At 45.3% G+C, this 20590-nt stretch overlaps 1 pseudogene; it reads right to left on the bottom strand.

The window, feature by feature from the left end:
• Window positions 1-16204: 16204 nt before the first annotated feature.
• Window positions 16205-16573, bottom strand: LOC100759660 (annotated as a pseudogene).
• Window positions 16574-20590: the final 4017 nt, after the last annotated feature.

Genomic DNA, 20590 nt, shown 5'->3' with positions numbered 1-20590 from the left:
TTTTCTGTATGAAAAAGAGAAGGGCTGTCTCAGAAAGAAGTGGGAAGGCGAGGAGTTCCCACTGCACACTCCTACCACCGAGGAGTCACGGTGCTTTCCCTTCCACAATGGCTGTACCTTCTCAGAGACTGAGAGAGTGAACGAAAGCAAGTCCTTTTTCCTTTAAGTTGTGCTGTGTCACAGACAGATGAAAAGTAATTTACAATAATACCCTCCCTATGAGAGAAAGAGGGCGATAGAGAGAGGAGGTGGGGAGAGAAACAGGAGGAGGAAGAAAGAGTGGGAAAGAGGGAAGAGAAAAAGAAAGCTAGTAAGCTGGTGTGATGCCACATGTCTGCAACCCAGCACTCTGGAAACTGAGGCAGGAAGATTGCCACAAGTCTGAGGCCAGCCTGGGCCTCAGAGGAGGGAAGACCGGAGAGAGGCTGGCCAACAGCTCCCAGAAGCCCTCTCCTGACCCTTCCACTTCTGTATGGATCCGTTCCCTTTTATACTTTGCAATCATGTCTACATACCATAGTTGCTTGTCGCCCACTCCTGAATCTTGGATAAGTGCTGTCTTTAAAAGGTCATCTTCTGTGCCAGGCTTCTTTCAGCTAATGATGCATTTATAACAACTTCCACGTTTGGGGCGAGGGCAGCTTGGGTTTTTCCTTGCTATGGTAATCTATTGTGTGAATGCTCTGGAGTTCACTTCTCTGTTCCGGTGTCAGTCAGTAGACACGAGGGTGTTTCCAGTTTGAAACTGTGATGGGAAATGGTGTTTGGCAACCCCTCCCGTACCAAATGAGAGGTCATTTTTACAAACCCACAGGTGTTTTCTCTCTCTCTACTATCCAGAAACAATGTTTTCCCTACAAACACACCCTTCCCCACCCTTACCACCTTGTCTGCAGTTCCGCTGGAAGTATTAAAACCCTGCCACACAAGCTGGGGACCTTGACTTAGCAAAGAAATAAGAGGTCAGACTTCTTGGAGGCCTCCCTTCCTCTCTGCTTCAGATTTGACTTATGATAACAATAGCAACACATACACACACACAAAAAAAATACTTAAAAGCATGTAAAGAATTTTTTTTTTTTTTTGGTTTTTTGAGACAGGGTTTCTCTGTGTAGCTTTGGAGACTATCCTGGCACTCGCTCTGGAGACCAGGCTGGTCTCGAACTCACAGAGATCCACCTGCCTCTGCCTCCCGAGTGTTGCGATTAAAGGCGTGTGCCACCAACGCCCGCAGCATGTAAGGAATTCTTATTCACTTCCTTCAGATTTGGGGGAAATGGAGGGGAAAGTGCTGAGTTTTTTGACATCAATGGTAATTGGGCCTAGGCTTTTAGAAATCTCACGATGCTGTGTGTGTGTGGGGGGGGGGGGAGCGTGTCCACCTCTGTGCAGGGGAGGGGCAAGGCAAGGTGACAGGCACCACTGCCTGCTATCAGGGCTTCTACCCCTGTCCAGGACCTGATCTTTAGGCAACTTTGGAGAAGACTGGAGTCAACAGCTGCAGGCCATGCAAGAAGGGCAGGCAGCTGGGTGGGCCAGCGGCTTGCTGCACAGCCAGGCTCCTAGAAGGTGGGCCTGGAGGAGCTGCAGGCAGGGTGCCCAGCCAACTGAGCCACAGTGTGTGTGGCGGGCAGTCTCTCTGACCTGCTGGCTGTTTGCAAGGGAGCTACTGATTAGGCCAGGGTTGAGCAAGACCTCCCTGCAGGGACTGAACCAGCCCCAGGCTCCCTCTTGTAGCACTAGGCTTTGGGCAGGCAGGCGGGCGGATGGGGGTGAAAGGATGACCCCAAGAGAGGAGCCACCCAACTTCTAGGGTGTGTTTTGTGTTTGCAGTGTTTCGGGGTGTTACAATCCACCGCTGGCCATGTTTGGATGATTTGGTAATAGGAATCAGAAACTGGGAAGACGTTCCTTCCCTCGGCCCACCACCTCTGCTTCTCTGGAAGTCACCCTAAGGAAGCAGTGAGACAATAGCATGACAGTACACACCAAAGTTCTGTTTATAATACGGGAAACTGGAGACAGCCCAGTCACAACGAGGAACCAGTTAAATAAATCTTTGTACATTCTTATGGAAATGCTGTCAAAGAGCATGCAGTGGTGTGGAACACTGTTCAACAAAAGAGAGAAAAACACTGCAAAATTATATTTAACAATATAATGTTCGGCTTTGAGGGAGAGTCCCATGTAGCCCAGGCTGGCCTCGAACTCCCTATATAGATGAGCTTGACCTTGAGTGTCTGATCTTGCTTTCACCCCGAGTATTAGGATTACAGGTGTGAGCCGTGTATAGGTGGTGGTGCTGGGGATTGAACCAAGGGCTTCTCGAGTGCCAGGCAAGTGCTCTGCCATCTGAGCTATTTTCCCCACTCTAACATGATCCTGGGGGGAAAGACTGAACAGATAGACATACATCACCATAGAAACTCTATTTACACATTATTAAAAACCAGCATGTGTTATGTGTAATTTTTAAATTTGTTTTGATGTTATTGCTTGTTGCTGGGGTGAAACTAGGACTTCCCACATGTTAGGAAGTACTCCACAACTGAGCCACACACCAGCTCAGTTGGTCTTTCTTCCTTCTTTCTTTCAATCTTTCTTTCTTTCTTTCTTTCTTTCTTTCTATCTTTCTTTCTTCCTCCCTCCCTCCCTCCCTCCCTCCCTTCCTTCTTTCCTTCCTTCTTTCCTTTTCTTTTTCTCTCTTTTTTTTCTTTTTTTTTTGTACTGGAAGCTGGCCTCAAACTCAAAAGCTGTGTACAACAGAGGATGATCTTGAACTTCCAAATGTTAAGTCTCAAAGAAACCCAGGTCTGGTGTCACTCAGTGACTGTGGCTCCTCCCTGTACTTCTCACCCCGCCCCCTACCCTAAACTCCTCCCTCCCAGGGGCTGGGCTTCTGCTTCCGATCCCCAGCTTCTCTTTCTTATATAACTCAGCCTTTTGAACTGCCATCTCTTGGTTCTCTTGCCCTCTCTTCTCTCTCTCTCTCGCCCCCCCTTTATGGCCCAGTGGACTCTTCCAGATGCCTCTGACTGTTTTCTCTGGCATCTACAATAAAACCGTCTCCTCAACCATTCCTAGGAGTTATCATTTTTCATTCACCAATCTCCCGCCTGTCTCCCAACTGCTGGGGTTGCAGGATTGTACCACTATACCTGGATAATGTTTCTTGATATAAAGTGTTCTAAAGCTGGGTGTGGTGGCCCTCCACATTGGGGAGGCAGAGGCAGACAGACAATGGGAAGTTTGAGGCCAGCCTAATCTACATAATGACTTTCAGGCCACACGGGTCTACAGTTTGACTGTGTCTCAAAAGCAAACAATAAAACAAAATCAGCTTTTCTTACTAGGTTGGTTTTAATTAGCTTCTATCACTGATGACTAGAAAAAAGTTGGGGATGGTGGCTTTAGAGATGAATCTGTGGTTAAGTGCACAAATTGCTCTTGCAGAGGACCCAAATTCAGTTCCCAGCACCCACATCAAATAGCTCACAACTGCCTATAACTCCAGCTTCAGGGGATTCAACATCCTCTTCTGGACTCTGCATGCACCAGCCCTTACACATGTGCAAGGCTTTCAAAGTTCCCTGCTGAACTTTCTTCGGGATGAGGCTCGGGGATTGCATGTTCATTAATGAGGACCAGCAGGCTCATGGCACTCATTACTTATTCCTTTTTATTTAAATTAAAAACAATCTTATTTTTACATACTAATCCGTTCCCTCTCCCTCCTGTCCTCCAATTCCTCCACCAATCCCCTATCCTACACCCCATCCACTCCTCAGGGAGGGTTAGGCCTCCCATAGGGGATCATCAAAGTCTGTCACATCATTTGGGGCAGGACCTAGGCCCTCCCCTATGTACCTAGGCTGAGAGAGTGTCCCTCCATTGGGAATGGGCTCCCAAAGCCCATTTGTGCACTAGGGATAGATACTGGTTCCACTGCCAGAGGCCCCATAGACTGTCCAAGTCCCCTAATCTGACACCCACTTTCAGGGGCCCTGATTCGGTCCTATGCTGGTTCCCCAGCTGTCAGACTGGGGTCCGGAAGCTCCCACTTTCTCAGGTCAACTGTTTCTGTGGGTTTCCTCAGCATGGTCTTGACCCCTTTGCCCATCACTCCTTCCTCTCTGCAACTGGATTCCAGGAGTTCAGCTCAGTGCTTAGCTGTGAGTCTGCTTCAGCTTCCATCAGCTACTGGATGAAGGCTCTAGGATGGCATTTAAGGTAGTCATCAATCTCATTATAGGGGAAGGGCATTTAAGGTAGCTCTCCGCTATTGCTTAGATTCATAGTTGAGGTCACCCTAGCGGATCCCTGGAGATTTCCCTAGTGCCAGATTTCTTGTTAAAACCATAATGGCTCCCTCTATTAGGGTTTTTATTTTCTTGCTCTCCTTCTCTGTTCTTCCCCCAACTAGACCTTCCTGATCCCTCATGTCATAGAGCAAAGGATAACCAGCCTACAATTCACAATCCCAGAAAAGGAAGGAAAAAAGGAGGACCCTAAGAAAGACATACATGGACCTCCAGGGAAGGGGAAAGGGACAAGATCTCCTGAGCAAATTGGGAGCACGGGAGAGGGGGAGGGAGGCAGGAGAAAGAGAAGGGATAAAAGGGGAGGGGGAGGAGATCATTATTCATTTCTTACAGGTTTGTACTGTGTTCAGAAAATAAAACCTCAGGTCTCCCTCAGGGAGGGAAGAGCAGTCGCGTCCCTTCATGCACAATGGTCTCGGCAATGTCAGCCTGGGAATCTCCATTTTCTCTGTGGCTGCACAGGAATCCAGTTCACACTAAAGTCTGGATGGCCTCAGCTTCTGGGCAAAACAAGTATTCTTTAATGAGATTCATTAAATTTACTGAAATTGATTGAGCAGTCTCCTGGCTTAGTGAAATCGGGAGGATAAAGATGCTGAACCCCAGTTTCCACACACACATGCATATACACATATATGCATACAACAGGACCTCATGTATAACATACATGCATACACACATGCACAAAACAGGACCTCATCTAAAACACACATGCACAACACAGGACCTCATCTATAACACACATGCATGCACACACATGCACACAACAGACAGGTGGTGGTGGTGCACACCTTTAATTCCAGCATTCCGAGGCAGAGGCAGGCAGATCTCTGTGAGTTCAAGGACAAAGCTACACAGAGATACCCTGTCTCAAAAAAACAAAAAACAACAAAAAAAAAACAAAAACAAAAATGAGATTGTAACTTCCTATTTTCCACCTTTTCTTTTGAGACAAGGTCTCACTATAGCTTTGACTGTCCTGAAACTCACTAATGTAGACCAGATTGGACTGGAATTCATAGAGATCTGCCTGCTTATGCTTCTCCAATGCTGGAATTAAAGGCTTGCACCAATGCCATTATCACCCGGCTGAGATTGTGACTTATAATGTTTCTGGTTTAAAGCAAAACACCCTGAAGATGGAAACTGGCCTTCAGCCTAGCTATTTGGTTTCTTGAAGACTAAAATTTCTCTCCAAAGTATTATGCAACTAAAGTCAAGGAGATATAGATATACAGATATATAGATATGGGTAGATTAGATAGATACAATTAGTAATATACTATTATTAATGTAATAGAAGTATAATTCTCAAGTCATGTTTGTTCTTTCAATCCTGAATGATGAGACCCAGCCATGTAACCATTTACATTTAGGAAGGTGATGGGGGAAGTACATCTGTGTATATGTCTCTCTTATTGGTTAATGAATAAAACACTGTCGGCCAATAGGGAAGCAAGATAGGTGGGACTAGGAGAGGAGGATTCTGGGAAATGTAGTAAAGAGGAGTCGCCATGTGAGCCCAGGAAGAGAGGATACATGCCGCTGGCATCCTTGATAAGTCTTTATAAAATATATAAATTAATGGTTATGGTTGATACTTAAGACAGAGCTAGCAAATAAGAAATCCTAGTCATTGGCCAGCAGCATTGTAAATAATATAAGTCTCTGTGTGTTATTTGGGGGCCCTAACATGGCGATGGAACTCAGATGGCTGGCAGAAAGAGTTATCGTTACAGGAAGGAGTGTTCTAGAGAGAGGAGACAGCAAAAACAGACGCTAAGTGAGGCTGGGCTGGGCCTTTCTAAGAAAAAAGGGACCTGCAAAGCTGGAGCACATAAGCATAGGGGACGTGCAGCAGGCTTTTTCTCCGGCCACCAACCAACTCCCAAATCATGACATGGAGACTTTTTTTTGTTTTTTCAAGACAGGGTTTCTCTGTGGCTTTGGGGGCTGTCCTGGAACTAGCTCTTGTAGACCAGGCTGGTCTCGAAGTCACAGAGATCCGCCGGCTTCTGCCTGCCAAGTGCTGGGATTAAAGGAGTGTACCACCACTGCCTGGATCAACCTGCTCTCTTATGTAAGCTAGTACTGTTAGACCCCTGGAAAACTCAGGTATCCGGGGTCCCAGGCCACAACCGCGGTCACCCTAATCACCAGGAGGATTTGTGAGCTTGAGGCAAACTGCATGAGGCTTTATTGTAATTTAACAAGCTAACCCCATGTTAGCTCCGGTATTTCACCCACCCGCTATGGCGGATGGCTTGCAAAAGACTCTGAGAAGCCACAGGACCGAGATCTTGTAGGGCAGCATAAGGGGAGTGTCTAGGGGTATACACAGGCTCACTATTGGTGTGCCTCCAGCCTTGGAGGGATTGCCTTGTGTTGATTGGCCAACTGGTTGTTATTCCCAGGGTGGTTGCTATGCTTTGTGTCATTGCTGTGTGCTTGTTGGTAAAGTACACCCAGGGTCACCCAGGGTCGTAAAGCATAGCGCCACCAGCTAACTTCTGATTGGTTCCTTGTCACGAGGCAGGCATCTGACTTTCTAGTGTCCAGGACAAGGTCATACAAGCACGTGTTCAGCCGCTATGACTGCCGAAAGGGGGGCTGGTCCCTTCAGTACCACCTTCCCAGGCACAGTTCCCAGTGAGCTAGGCTTACTTACCTACAGACCAATCTTTTGAAGACATTTTCTCAATTAGGATTCCCTCTTCCCTTGTTGGGTAGTGGTGGCACACACCTTTAATCCCGGCACTTGGGAGGCAGAGGCAGGCAGAGCTCAGTGAGTGCAAGGCCTGCCTAGTCTACAAAACAAGTTCCAGGACAGCCAGGACTATTATACAGGGAAACCCTGTTTCGGGGAAAACAAAAAACAAGCAAACAAACAAAAACAAAAAAACACAAACTGAACCAAACCAAACAAACAAACAAAAATCTTCAAATATGTCTAGATTTGTGTCGAGTAGACAAAAACTAAGCAGCAGTAATAGTGAATAAAGAGGAGGGAATGTCAAGGAGGTAAATTCCCAGAAATCCAATGACGAAATAAAAGGAGAGCAGATCCTTGTGTGTCAAATGTTGCTTAAGCATAGTGAGGACCAGAGGGGACGAGAAACTACAGTGAATTAGTACTGTAAAATCCCTGTTGACATTTGCAAGTGCCATTTAGATGAGCAAATGACTAGAGTGGACTCAAGGGAGAAGAGAAGGAAAGGAAGTGAAAACAGAACAGTTAGAAAACTCCAGAAACGTTACTGTAAAGGGAAGTGAAGAATGGAGCTGGACATGGAACCAAGAAATTTTTGTTTTGTTTTAAGAGCTAGAAAGAACATGAAATTGGATAGGTGGGGAAAGTGGAGGGTCTGGGAGGAGTTAGAGAAAGGGGAAGAATATGATCAAAACATACTGAATGAAAAAATTTTAAATTGTGGGGTGTGTGTGTGTGTGTGCATCACACTCAAGTGCAAAAAAAAAAAAAAAAAATCCAACACCAAGGAGGATACTCCCCAATAAGAACAAAGGTTTCTTTTATTGTTTAAAGTGCTAACCCCATTAACTCAGGCCCCTTGCCTGCTCATCACGGCAGGTGGGAAGAGGCCCTGGGGAACCACGATGGGGGATTTCTTGGGCATTGTAGGGGAGTGTCTAGGGATCTGCAACAGTCTCAGAACTGGTGACCTTCTGGGCTTGGATGACCTGTCCTGTGTAGATTGGTCACCTGATTGTTATGGCCTATAGGCCCTCCCAGGGTGGTTGCTATGCTCTCCTTGTCACTGTAAAGCACATCCAGAGTCCTGCCAGCTAACTTTTGATTGGTTCCTTGCCACAAGGAGAGTATCTGACCTCCTAGTGACTAGGGCAGGCCTACTAGGCGAAGTCAGAGGCCTACACGTTTTCTCTGCAGCTTGCCCTGGCTGCTAAAGTGGGGGGTGGGGCTGGTCCCTTCAAGGGAGTGGAAGGAGAAGCCTAAAGGGGTGAGAAGTGGAAAGAGAAGGGAGGTCTCTTGCCAGCACTCAGCAAAGCCTGGCCTCAGGTGTTATTTGTTCATTCATTTCCAGAGAGGCAGGGTCTGGATGCTTTCCCTGTCTGAACTCAGCTGGGCACAGGCAAAAGGGGACGTTAGTCCCCCCCTGGCTTTGCCAGATTTGGAAAGAGGCAGGGGCAAGGAGTTGAAGGTATGGAAGGAAAAAAAAAACAAAAAAAAACAAAAAACAGATAATAAGGGTTGGGGTTAAAGAAGGGAGTGCTGTCACAACAGAGCTGTTGGAAAAAAAGGGAGCTGAACATGCAGGGATTGATTCGAGTCCGAGTAAGGCAAGGAGTGAGCTGAGGAAGGGCAAGGCAGGGTAATGGAGCAGGCTTATTTCTGGCTTTCAAATCACAGTGTGTTTCCATCCGTGTTGCCCCAGGGCCTCAGCACCCACCTCTGGCATTCTCCATCTAACTCTCAGAACATGAGTGTGCAGGCAGGGGACTATATGTCCAGAACCTAACTCAAAGTTAGCCACACCTAACTCAAAGGAAGAAGAGAGAGGAACAAATGGAACTGGTGAGCAATGAGCTGGCCTCTGACACAGTGGGAGGTCAAGGTCACTGGGGAGAGAGGCAGTTCCAGCCAAGGCACTGGCAAGCTGGTGCTGGCTTGTTTGTATGGGCTAAGAAATCCAGAGACGTGACCTCAGAGTCTACAAAGAGAAGTATTTCAAAAACGGTCACAATTGACATAGTTTTGAATCAGGGAATAAGGATGCATACCCCCTCTTCAAGTGAGGTAAGTCCAAGCTGTATAGGGGGATTAAACAGTCTGCAGGAGCTTCTGAGGAAGTGTGTTCAGTCTGGTTCTGACCAGTTCCTACAGGTTCCAACTGGTTCAGTCCAGTTCAGTACGGTTCAGACAAGTTCACTCTGGTTCCCACTGGTTCAATCCAGTTCCACCTGTTCGATTTAGTTCCTGCTGGCTCAATCCAGTTCAGACTGGCTCAACCTGGTTCCGACTGGTTCTGGCCTGCTCAATCTGGTTCTAAGGGCTTGATCCAGTTCTGACAGGGTCAGTCCAGTTCCGATAGCATCAGTCTGGTTTCAAACAGTTTTCAATGACTTTTATGTCTTAATATTTTTCAATAATCCTTGTATATTGGACCATCATGGGTTGCATAGCAAGTTCTGGGGCAACCTGATTATATTAGTTACTTTTCTATTGGTGGCTGTCATATGGCCAGGGCAACTTACAAAAGAAAGATTTTATTTGGACTATGGTTCCATAGGGTTGGAATCTACAATGTCAGGGACATTGTGGCAATAGGCAGAAGACATGGTGGTGGAACTAGAAGCAGAGAGCTCATATCTTGAACTGCAAGCATAAGACCAAGAGTGGATTGGGAATGATGTGTGACAATGACAATGACATTTTCAACAAGGCCACACTCCCCAAACCTACTCAAATAGCACCACCAACTAGAGGTCAAGCATTCAAACGTCTGAACCAACGGAATCATTCTCATTTAAACCACTACACTGATCTACAGAATGAAGTACCAGAAACTTCCACGTAACCTGGAGGCCTTATTCCAACTGTAGCTTTTGTGCTCAAGACCTCTATAGAAAGAAAGGGTTCCTCCTTCCTGACCTCACTGGTACTGATAGTTTCATGTATTTCATTTTCATCATTGACAGTGTTCATTAACTAAATGACTATTCCAAAAGGGTTGTAAATCACTGGAGATGGGTAGCTAGTTTTTTTGTGTGTTTATTTTGAAATGCTGGGGATTGAACCCAGGGCACATGCTAGGTAAGCACACTAACACCAGCATATAACCGAAACCCTTGATTTTTTTTTTTTTTTTGAAATAGTCTCAGTGTGTAAATCAGGCTGGCCTTGATCCATCTGTCTCTGCTACCCACGTGCTTGGATTACAGGTGTGAGCCACGACCCCCAGCTTGTGAGTATCTAGTTCTGTATGTCACCCAAGAAGCCTGTCTGCTGGACAGGGATTGTTTGCCTGATTTTCCCCTGTGGTGTGGTGTCTATATTCCAGAGACTAACCCATTGGTCATTTGGGAAGAATGATAAAAATACTGGTGGCTCTGAGAGCTATGGCGGCCTGGGTCTCTCCATTCTTTGGTTCAGTGGTTGTGAGCCACTTGGTGAGAGTGCTAGAAACTGAACTCTGGTCCTCTAGAAGAACAGAAAATCCTCTTACTTTGTAGCCATCTCCTCAGTCCCAGTTATTTCATTTTTTGAGGCAGTCTCATGAAGCCCGGGATGCCTGCAAACTGACCTTGAACTTGTGATTCTCCTGCCTGCACCACCCAAGTGCTGTGATTATGGATAAGCCTGGTTTATAAGATGCGGAGAATTGAACCTAAGGCTGCATGAATGCTGGGCAAGTAAGTAGTCTGCCAACTGAGCGACATCCCCAGCACGTTTGTTTGTTTTGGGTTTTGGTTTTTGAGATAAGAGTCTCATGTAACCAAGGTGGGCTTTGAATTTGCTGTGTAGTGGAGGCTGTGTAAGATCCCCCAGGAGCATGAGTGGCCAGGATCTCCAGCTGCCAGACTCCCCACAGAACACTTAACTTCCATAACACTGGACCCAGTCCCTCAAGACTCCTCTAGATCCCTCCAGAGTAAAAACAACAAAACAAACAAACAAACAAGCAAAAAAAAAAAAAAAAAAACACAAACCAAGCTTGAAGGTCTTAAAAACTCACGAATCCTCACCTTGGAAAGCTCCATCTCGGAAGAAACCCTGTATAAATCCAGTCTTCTGCTCAGTTCTCTGCTGCTTCTCACTTGGGCAGAGGCAGTCACCCTTCTGGGTTTTTCCCTCCCAATAAATCTCTTGTGTGAGGTTTGTTGTGCAGTGTGACTTTGTGTATTCCTTGACTCCCGATTGCCAGGGTACCTTTCCCTTCAGAGCTGAAATACTTGCTTTGGGGACACCTTCTCCCTCAGAGCTGTAACACTTCCATGGGGAAGTCTATCCCCTTAGGGATAGACTTACAGTCTGGCCATGAATCCTGATCCTTCTGTCACTAATTCCCAATGCTGAGATGATAGGTCTGTGTCTTTATGATTGCCTCTAATGCAGTTATTGACTTAAGCAAGGATTATTATTATTGTTGGTTTTTTTTTTTTTTTTTTTTTTTTGGTTTTTCGAGACAGGGTTTCTCTGTGTAGCTTTGGAGCCTATCTTAGCACTCGCTCTGGAGACCAGGCTGGCCTCGAACTCACAGAGACCTGCCTGCCTCTGCCTCCTGAGTGCTGGGATTAAAGGCATGTGCCACCAACGCCCGGCTTTACGCAAGGATTATTAAGTGATGTTAAAATCTGCATGGGAGCTGGAGAGATGGCTCACTGGTTGAGCACTGGCTGCTCTTCCAGAGGACCTGGGTTTAATTTACAGCAACCACATGGCAGCTCACATCTGTCTATAACTCCATTTCCAGAGGATCTGACACTCTCACACATGCAGGCAAAACACCAATGAACCTGGAATAAAAATAAGTTATTAAAAAAAAAAAAACAAGGCCAGGCGTTTGTAGTGCATGCCTTTAATCCTAGCACTCGGGAGGCAGAGGCAGGCAGATCTCTGAGTGCTAGGATAGACTCCAAAGCTACACAGAGAACCCCTGTCTCAAAAACCAAAATAAATAAATAAATAAATAAATAAAATTTTAAAAAACCAAACACAAACTTAATTGTATGATCTTCTAAGGAAACCAGGCCAATTTTCCTAAAGAACATATCCTCTTTTAGTCTTGTCTGTTTCTTCACATAGATGTGAAGCTAAATCCTCTGTTTCATTTCCATAAGCTTATTGTCAACATTTAGTTACGTTCAAGTTTCAGAGTTTTGGTTAAAACACAGATGTGTAGCGGAAACATGATCTGACAGTTGATACCATTAATGTTGCTGAGGCAACAGCTCCCACAGGTGCCACTCTTGTTGTGTAGACCAGGCTGGCCTCAGAGTCACAGAGATCTTCCTGCCTCTGACTTGAGTGCTGGTCTACATAGCAAGTTCCAGGCCAGTCAGGGCTACATAGTGAGACCTTGTCAAAAAAAAGAAAGGCACTATTATAGCTACAACGACGCTTTAAAGCCATAATTAAGAGGAATGCTTGGTGGCCTTATTCATATTCTGCAGAAACCAGTTTTAAGAGACTTTTGAGGTTAGGAGTGGTGGCGCACACCTTTAATCCCAGCACTTGGGAGGCAGAGGCAGAGGAGTCCAGCTTAGTCTACAAATCATGTTACAAGCCAACCATGGTACACAGTGAGAGTCTGTCAAAAAAAAAAAGCATTTAATAACAAAATTGTCTTTAAATATGTATTAGATATTAGATAATTTTTAAAGACAATATTAATAGATGAGAAATGGTACAACACAATCTATTACTTTGTATGCTAACCTAAAAAATTAATAAAGAAAAAGGAAAGTGTTATTTGGACTGCATAGGAAAATATTCTTTTTGTTTGTTTTTAATTTTTTTAATTTTTTATGTGCATTGGTGTTTTGCATGCATGCATATCTGTGTGCCACATGTCTGCTGTGCCTACAGAGGCCAGAAGGGGGGTGTTAGATCCTCTGGAACTGGAGTTACAGAAAGCCTTGAGTCCCTGTGTGGGTGCTGGGAACTGACCTCTGGTCTTCTAAAAGAGCAGCAGTGTTCATAACTGCGGAGCCATCTCCAGCCCCACTGTCCTTATTTTTTAGAAATGCATATTAGACAGGAGGCTGAGGCGGGAGGATTGTACTTTAGAAACCAGCCTAAGCTATAAAGTGAAATGCTTTCTTAAAATTAAAAAAATTAAAAATTAAGAAAGAGAGGCCTGTACACAGCAAGGCTGGAGGTATGGATCAATGGATATGTGCTTGCCTGGTACACTCAAGACATGGTTTCATCAAAAAACCTCCCTATCCCAAAATGGAGAAATAAATACTATCGTGTTTAAGGCTCTGTGAGAAGTATGCAACAAGAGTTGTTTCTTAAGTTTCACTTATTTATTTATTGGTAGCACATGCCATTTTATATGTGGAGGTTAAAGAACTACTTGTGGGAGTCACTTCTTTCCTTGATCACCATGTGGGGCCCAGGTATCAAACTCAGGTCATCAGCCACCTTTATCTGCTGAGCCATCTTGGTGGACCCAACAGTGAGTTCTCTCTATAGATCACAGGCCAGTCGCCATTCTCGCTGCCCTCTCTTACATGGAAAGCAGGCTGAAGGAACAGCCATGTCTGGGATATGCTGGTGTATGGCAGAAGAAAATAAAAGATTAGACCTGGAGAGAGCTGGCTCAATCAATAAACTTCCTGCCATGCAAGCCTGAGGCCCTGAGTTCAGATCCCCAGGACCCACTTTCAAGTGTGACTGAGTGGGTCAACGTGCCTGTAACCCAGCACTGACAAGACAGCCAGAGACATTGTCTCTGAAATGTCAGCAACAGAAAAAAAGGGGGGATGGGCAGCTGCAGTGGCCCATGCCTTTAATCCCTCCAGCATTCTGGAGGCAGAGGCAGGAGATCTCTGTGAGTTCGAGGCCAGCCTGGTCTACAGCTCGAGTGTCAGGACAGCCTCCAAAGCTACACAGAGAAACCCTGTCTCAAATCACCACCCCCCTCAAAAAAAGTCATCTCCATGAGCTCAGGGCAATACTCAGCTATAAAGCAAGTTTGACACCAGCCTGCGCTGAGACTGTCTCAATATGTTTTTTAATTTTATTTTTTATTGATTAATTTATTTTTGAGACAGGGGTTCTCTGTGCAGCCCTGGCTGTCCTGGAACTCACTGTGTAGAACAGGCTGGCTTTGAACTCACAGAGATCCTCCTGCCTCTGCCTCCAGAGTGCTGGGATTAAAGGTGCAGCCACTACTGCCCAGCTACGCTTGCTTTTTTTTTTTTTTAAGTTTCAAGGAGAAGCCCTGCCAAGGTAGGACACCTAACATCAATTTCTGGCATCCACCTGTGTGGGGGCAACCCCCTCCCCTGAATGGAGATAAAAGATAATGGGGCTCCATTATAGACTTTATTTCTTTTGTGTTTTATTGATTAAAGCAAGTCACATGGTCAAGTCTAACATCAGTGAAGTTAAGGAAGTCTATTTTCCCACAGGGAGAGGCAGTAGAATTATCTAGAAATCAATGTCAAGCAAAAGGAAGCATCCCAAACTTAGACATAACAAAACTGTTTATTAGGGAGAAAATTGCAATGTTAAATCCAGATGTTGGAAAGCAAAGAAGAAAAAGTAAATGAACTGGACTTTACTTCCAGAAACCAGAAAAGGAATAACAAACAAGAGAAGGGAGAAGGAAGGGATGAATAAAATGAAGTAGATAATATCAAATAGAAAACCAAAAACAGTGACCTGAATTCTGCGTTTTGATAAGATCAGGACATGGAAAGCTTTCGGCAAATATAAGCCAGAAAGAAAAAAAAAAAAAGCACACTAGCATGTCAAATAAAAACAGGATGCAGAGATGTCAAATCCCCTTAGATGTTGCGTCCCCACTTATTCCAGTGAGTTTAAAGATTCTTATCACCAGGAAAAATATAAATTACCAAAAAGGACTCAGGAAACAGAAAGGCTGAATTTACCAACAAGAAACAAATAATCCAAAATTTACTTTCAAAAAGAAAAGAAGCCCCCATGGCTGGGGGTGGTCACACATGCCTGTGATCCAGGAAGAGGGTCAGAAGTCCAAGCTCATCTTTGTTTACAAAGTGAGTTCAAGACCAGCCTGGGCTTTGAGATACTATCTCATTTCTCCACACCAAATCAAAAGTAAGAGGAAAAAAAAAAATCTACAAGAACCATGAGGTAAGGTTCCCAGGGATATTTAAGGAGGGCATGGAACCCATCTGATGGGAAATGTCTCATGGTGAGAGATTGTCTCATTACTTAATGTCTCGTTAGTGAGAGATGGAGAGCTTCCATGGCAGAGGAAGATACCATAGGAGCAGGAGCTAGTCAGTGAGCTAAAGAACGATCCACAAAATCACCTCCTAGGCAGCTGTTTTTGAGAGGTTTTCGGTGGCATTCTCAGTGAGTTCCCTCTGTCCTCTCACATAAATCCCCATTGTCATGGGCTAGTGCCTTTCATAGGTGGCAGCTTGCCCTCCAATATCTTTTGTCCCAATGAGGGAGCAAGAGTTCTCAATAGCAGTTACAGATGCTTTATTGTCACGTTCTCTCTGTCCATACTTTAAAATTTGCTCACACAACTTCTCTTGCTGGACTTTCATTTCTTTTTTCTTTGCTTTCTCTCCCTGTAGATCTGAAGAAGAACACTGAGAAGTAGCTGTACCACAGACTGAATGGGATGCTATCAGAAAATTTTCTCCATCAAAGAAACTAGACCATCATTCCTGCCTCACTCACGTTCTCAGGGCATGGGCAGAATGCAGATTTCACCTCCCCTGTTTTAGAGGGTCTTGCTGTGTAGCTCTTGGCTGGCCTTGAACTCACTTTCTGCCCACCTTTACCTTCTAAGTGCCTATCATAAAGTCATATATCACCACACCAAGCTTGCAAACCGATTTTCTTTTCCTTTTTGGAGCAGGAGGTTTCAAGATAGGGTTTCTCTGTGTAGCCCTGGCTGTCCTGAAACTTTCTCTGTAGACCAGGCTGGCCTTGGACTCACAGAGCTCTGCCTGCCTCTGCCTCCCAAATGCTGGGATTAAAGGCGTGAGCCACCAACCAATGACTTTCTTTTCTCTTTCTTTCTTTCTTTCTTTCTTTCTTTCTTTCTTTCTTTCTTTGCTTATAGTAACTATTGTAATTACATTGACTAACCTAAACTTCAACTATCACAGAGAGATATTCCACAAAATTCAGAAAATACTCAGGTTGTGGTGAGCAGGAGCCTCTGAAGACTTCAACGCACTGGATGGTATGCCTCAAGAATTTCACCCTAAGTTTTCTTCTCTTTTTCAGGAAAATCTTCTGGATGTAATTTCATATACCCAAACATGTCATGATCCCTCACAGAATACAAATACTCTTCTCGTTTAAAAAAAATAATATCCAACAAAATAAAAGGAAGTAACACATAGAAGCTGGCGATGCAAACCTGCTTTCAAAACGCTTCATCCGCAATGCTCGGTGTGTTATCCAGCAGGCTGGCGCAGTAGCCCAGGAAGCTGGTGAAGACAAGCCTTGAGCCGTTGAGCTTGAGCCCGGGCAGACCCTGGGCCTCATCTGGCAGGAATTTTAAAAGCTTGTGGCCTGGTCGTCCGCTCATCATATTGATGCTCAAGACCCCAACTATTAAGAAAAACTACCACAACGACAGCTGGGACCGACACGGGTCTCCCTCTTTTCTTTTTTTAAAACCAGAATACAAACACAAATGGCCTCTAGCCCAATGCCCAACAGTGTCATTGTTCTCCCTGTAAAACCCTGTGAGCCCAATCTGAACTGTCAGCATTTCTCTCAGCATTTTTGCCTTCCAAGTTCCTATCAGAATGTTCCCCGAAGCTCTGCTTTTAGCACTTTGGGGCTTTTGTTGCCACAGCTGCAAACCTCTATTCCCCTGCACGCCCCCAAAATCAATTCCGAAGACCTAAGAACCCTGTGATCATGTTCATTACAGCAACAGTCCAACTTCTCAGTAAGAATAATCTGTATTAGTTAATTGTCTTGTTGCCAGGACAGAATCCCCGATAAGAGCAGACTAAGGGAGGAAGGCTTAATTTGACTCCCAGCTGGAGGGGACATGAGGGAAGTCATGTCCACAGGAGTTTGAGGCAGCTGGTTACACTGTATCCACATGTAGGGAGCAGCCAGCCCGAGAGTGCTAGTGGCTAGCTCACCTTTCTCCCATGCAACGGTGCTTCTCACAGTTAAAGTGGGTCTTACCACTTGAGTCCTCTTCATCTAGGTAATCCCTCACAGGCATGCCCAGAGGCTTATCTATCTCTTTGGGGGATCTCTTATTAAGCTGGCAATGGATACCAAACATTACACGATATTAGACATCCCAAGGATAGACAATAACACAGATGGGATGTTTTCTGCTTACTGAACATTTCAAAATTAAGGGTGAGTGAACACATGCTACATGCCCCAAGTGAAAAGATTAGCATTGGAATGCCTTTGCTGGGGAAGCTGCCAAGTGACTGCAGGCCCAGGAAGCCGGGCATGTGACAAATCTACTTAATAAAGCCGAGAAGGCAGCTACCTTCCTGAGGACCTGGGAGGGACATATAATTACTAGGGACTTAGAAACAAACCTAGGGTTAGTCAAAGATGGGGCAATGAGGCAGGTGCTTACTTGCTAGGAATCTTGAAGCCAAAGTAAAGATGGTAAAAGGATAAAGCCAAACCAGTCTGTCCTAGAGTTAGAGGAGTAGCAATGAGCCTGGAAGTAGGCAATGGGGCTAATTAAGGGCCAGGGAAGGTCCCAAGAGAAGTTCATTCCCTAGACACACCAACTGTTTTCTTAGAATTTGCATTGCTGTCAGAAAAGGCCCACAAGGTTGCTATGAAAAGAAGCCAGCTACAATGTGCACATCTGTAATCCCAACACTGAGATGTGGAGGCAGGAAGGTCTGAGTTTAAGGTCATCCTTGGCTACACAGTAAGTTTGAGGCCAGCCTGGGTTCCATGAGATATGAAAGAGAGAGGGGGGGAGGGAGAGAGGGAGGGAGAGGAAAGAAGAAGAGAGGGAGGGATCCCTTGACTTCTGATGTAGGAGAAAATGACCCTTGTAAGAAGTCATGAGCAAGCTAAGTCTTGGATTTGGTGTGTATGCCCACTCACCAACCTCCAGGTTAAGTCCAGAAATCAAAACTCAGGCTGGAGTGATGGCTCAGTGGTTAGGAGCACTGGCTATTCTTTCAAAAGGACCTGGGTTCTCAATTCCCAGCACCCACATGTCAGTTCACAACTGTCTGAAGTCCAATTTCAGGGGATCTGGCACCTTCACCCAGGCATGCATTCAGGTAAAACATGAATGCACATGTTTTATTTTATTTTGTTTTTAGTTTAAAAAGAAGAAATCAAAACTCACTTGCTTTAGAAAGCTGCTTCATCAGAGAAGTCCAGAATATCTGAGGACATCACCTAGACAGGATTTTCTCCTAAAGACTAGGCATGTGGATGAGCTGCTGGGAGCCGCAAAGGCAAGTGCAGTGGAGAACAGGAGCATCAGTTGTAGAAAGACTTTCCAAAAGCCAGACTAAGAGCCTCTTACTGGAGATCAGCCCCATTTGGAAACTGAGGAACACAGAAGGAAGTTAATGTTGGCTGGCACTCCATTCTCAAGAGGGTTCATCCCTAAAGGCCAGAGGTATCAGAAGTGGTCAGTTCCTGGGGAAACCCCTGCACACAGCCCAATGCCAAGCTTGGGTCTGGGTTCCCTCTGGGCAGACTAAGATTTGTCTTAGAAATAGGTCAGGGGACTAGAGAGATGGCTCAAAGGTTAAGAGCACTAGCTGTTCTTCCAGAGGACACAGGATCAATTCCCAGTACCCAGATGGCAGCTCCCACCCATCTGTAACTCCAGTGTCAGGGGACCCAAAACTCTCTCCTGACATTGCAGATACTGTACACATATGGTGCACACACATACATGCAGGGAAAACACGCACCCAGTCCCATAAAACAACAGAAATAGTAGTTCAGGCCTAAGCCTGGGGTGATGATTCAGGCCACAGAGTGCCTGTTTTTCAAGTATGAGAACTTGAGTTTGAGTCCCTAAAGCTCTCATTAAACAGCTAGGTTGGTGTGTCAAGCACTTACAATCCCAGTGCTGGGTAGATGGAGATAAGTAGATCCCTGGGGCTCATTACCCCAAGCCTAGCCCACTTGACAAGTACCAGACCAATGAGAGGCCCTGTCTGAAAAGCAAGATAGACAACTCATGAGCATTGACACCTTGGGTTATCTTCTGGTTTTCAAACACACTGCACATACATGCACACACACACACACACACCATCATTTTCTCCCTCAGCACCATCTAAAGAATAGCCATGACAACATTTACCATAGATCAGAGAGTCTAACCCTCGTAGGAATCACAAGGGAGTTCACTTCCCAGCCTTTTGCCAGCCTTCTTTTGTTTTCCATTATTTTCTGCTTGTCTTCCATTTTTCACTTCCTCTCATACCTCCCAACTTTGTGTTAGGCGTGCATTCCCTGAAGCCATGACGTCAGGACAAGTACTAAAGCCTACACTATGAGGCCGAGAGCATCCCACTGGACACCAAGGAAAGGAAATATGAATGGATCCCCTCGGCCCACAGATACAGCAAGCTAAGACAGACAGACAGCGGGAATGGTACAGTTACAGGCGCTCCCTCTCTTCATGGATGTGACTTCTTGGGTCTTTCAAAATACTGTGTACACGGGGCAGGCTCAGTCGAGGCGTGGTTCCCTTGTGCTTCTCATGCCTTCATGTGCTTTCCCAAAGGGAGCCTGAGGAAAGGCCTTAGGCATCCCTTATGACTTGCAACTTCCTGCTCAGGCAGTGGCAATGTCCAAAATGCATGAGTAAGTCTTGTGCTTTATTTTATGGAATGCACAGAAGAGAGATTTAGTTTTCTTTTTTTAAGACAGGGTCTTACTATGTAGCTCTGACTGTCCTGGAACTCACTGTGTAGACCAGCTGGGCTTGAACCCAGAGTTCCTCCTGGCTCTGCCTCCCAAGTGCTGGGGTTCAAGACACATGTAACACTACGCTCCACTGAGATTTAGTTTTCTGAACTCATTCCAAGCAGAGCTCAGTGGGCCATGGAGTGTGGGGAAACGGAGACCTCTGAATTCTGCTGCTAAATACTGCAACTCAATCTAAAGGTGATTTCTCCCAAGAAGTGGAATATGCTGGCTCTCCTTGGTGGTTCAAAACACAGCACTGTCTCAAGTGTCAATGTCAAATTATAATATCATTATTACCTTGTATCCAGAAAGGATTCTTTCTTCCACCTTCATTTCAAGTGCTAGGGACTGAACCCAAGCCTTGCATAGACGAGATAGGCACTCTACCCTCAAACTACATTTCCAGTCTCAGGAAGAATTGAAGAGGTCTTAAGTTGTGGGGGTTCTCACGATGGTTCTCAGCCTGTGGGTTGAGAACCCCTTCAAGATCAAACAACCCTTTCATGGGGGTCACCTAAGACCACCAGAAAACACATGAAAATTGCAATACAATTCATAACAGTAGCAAAGTTATAGTTATGAAGAAGCAACAAAAATAGTTTTGTGGTTGGGGGTCAGCACAACATGAGGAACTGTGTTTAAGGGTGGCAGTGTTAGGAAG

The sequence above is a fragment of the Cricetulus griseus genome, chromosome 4, assembly GCF_003668045.3.
Source record: "Cricetulus griseus strain 17A/GY chromosome 4, alternate assembly CriGri-PICRH-1.0, whole genome shotgun sequence".
In the NCBI taxonomy this organism is placed as follows: domain Eukaryota; kingdom Metazoa; phylum Chordata; class Mammalia; order Rodentia; family Cricetidae; genus Cricetulus; species Cricetulus griseus.
The sequence above is the reverse complement of the archived record's forward strand: the minus strand, read 5'-3'. Positions and strand labels throughout refer to the sequence as shown.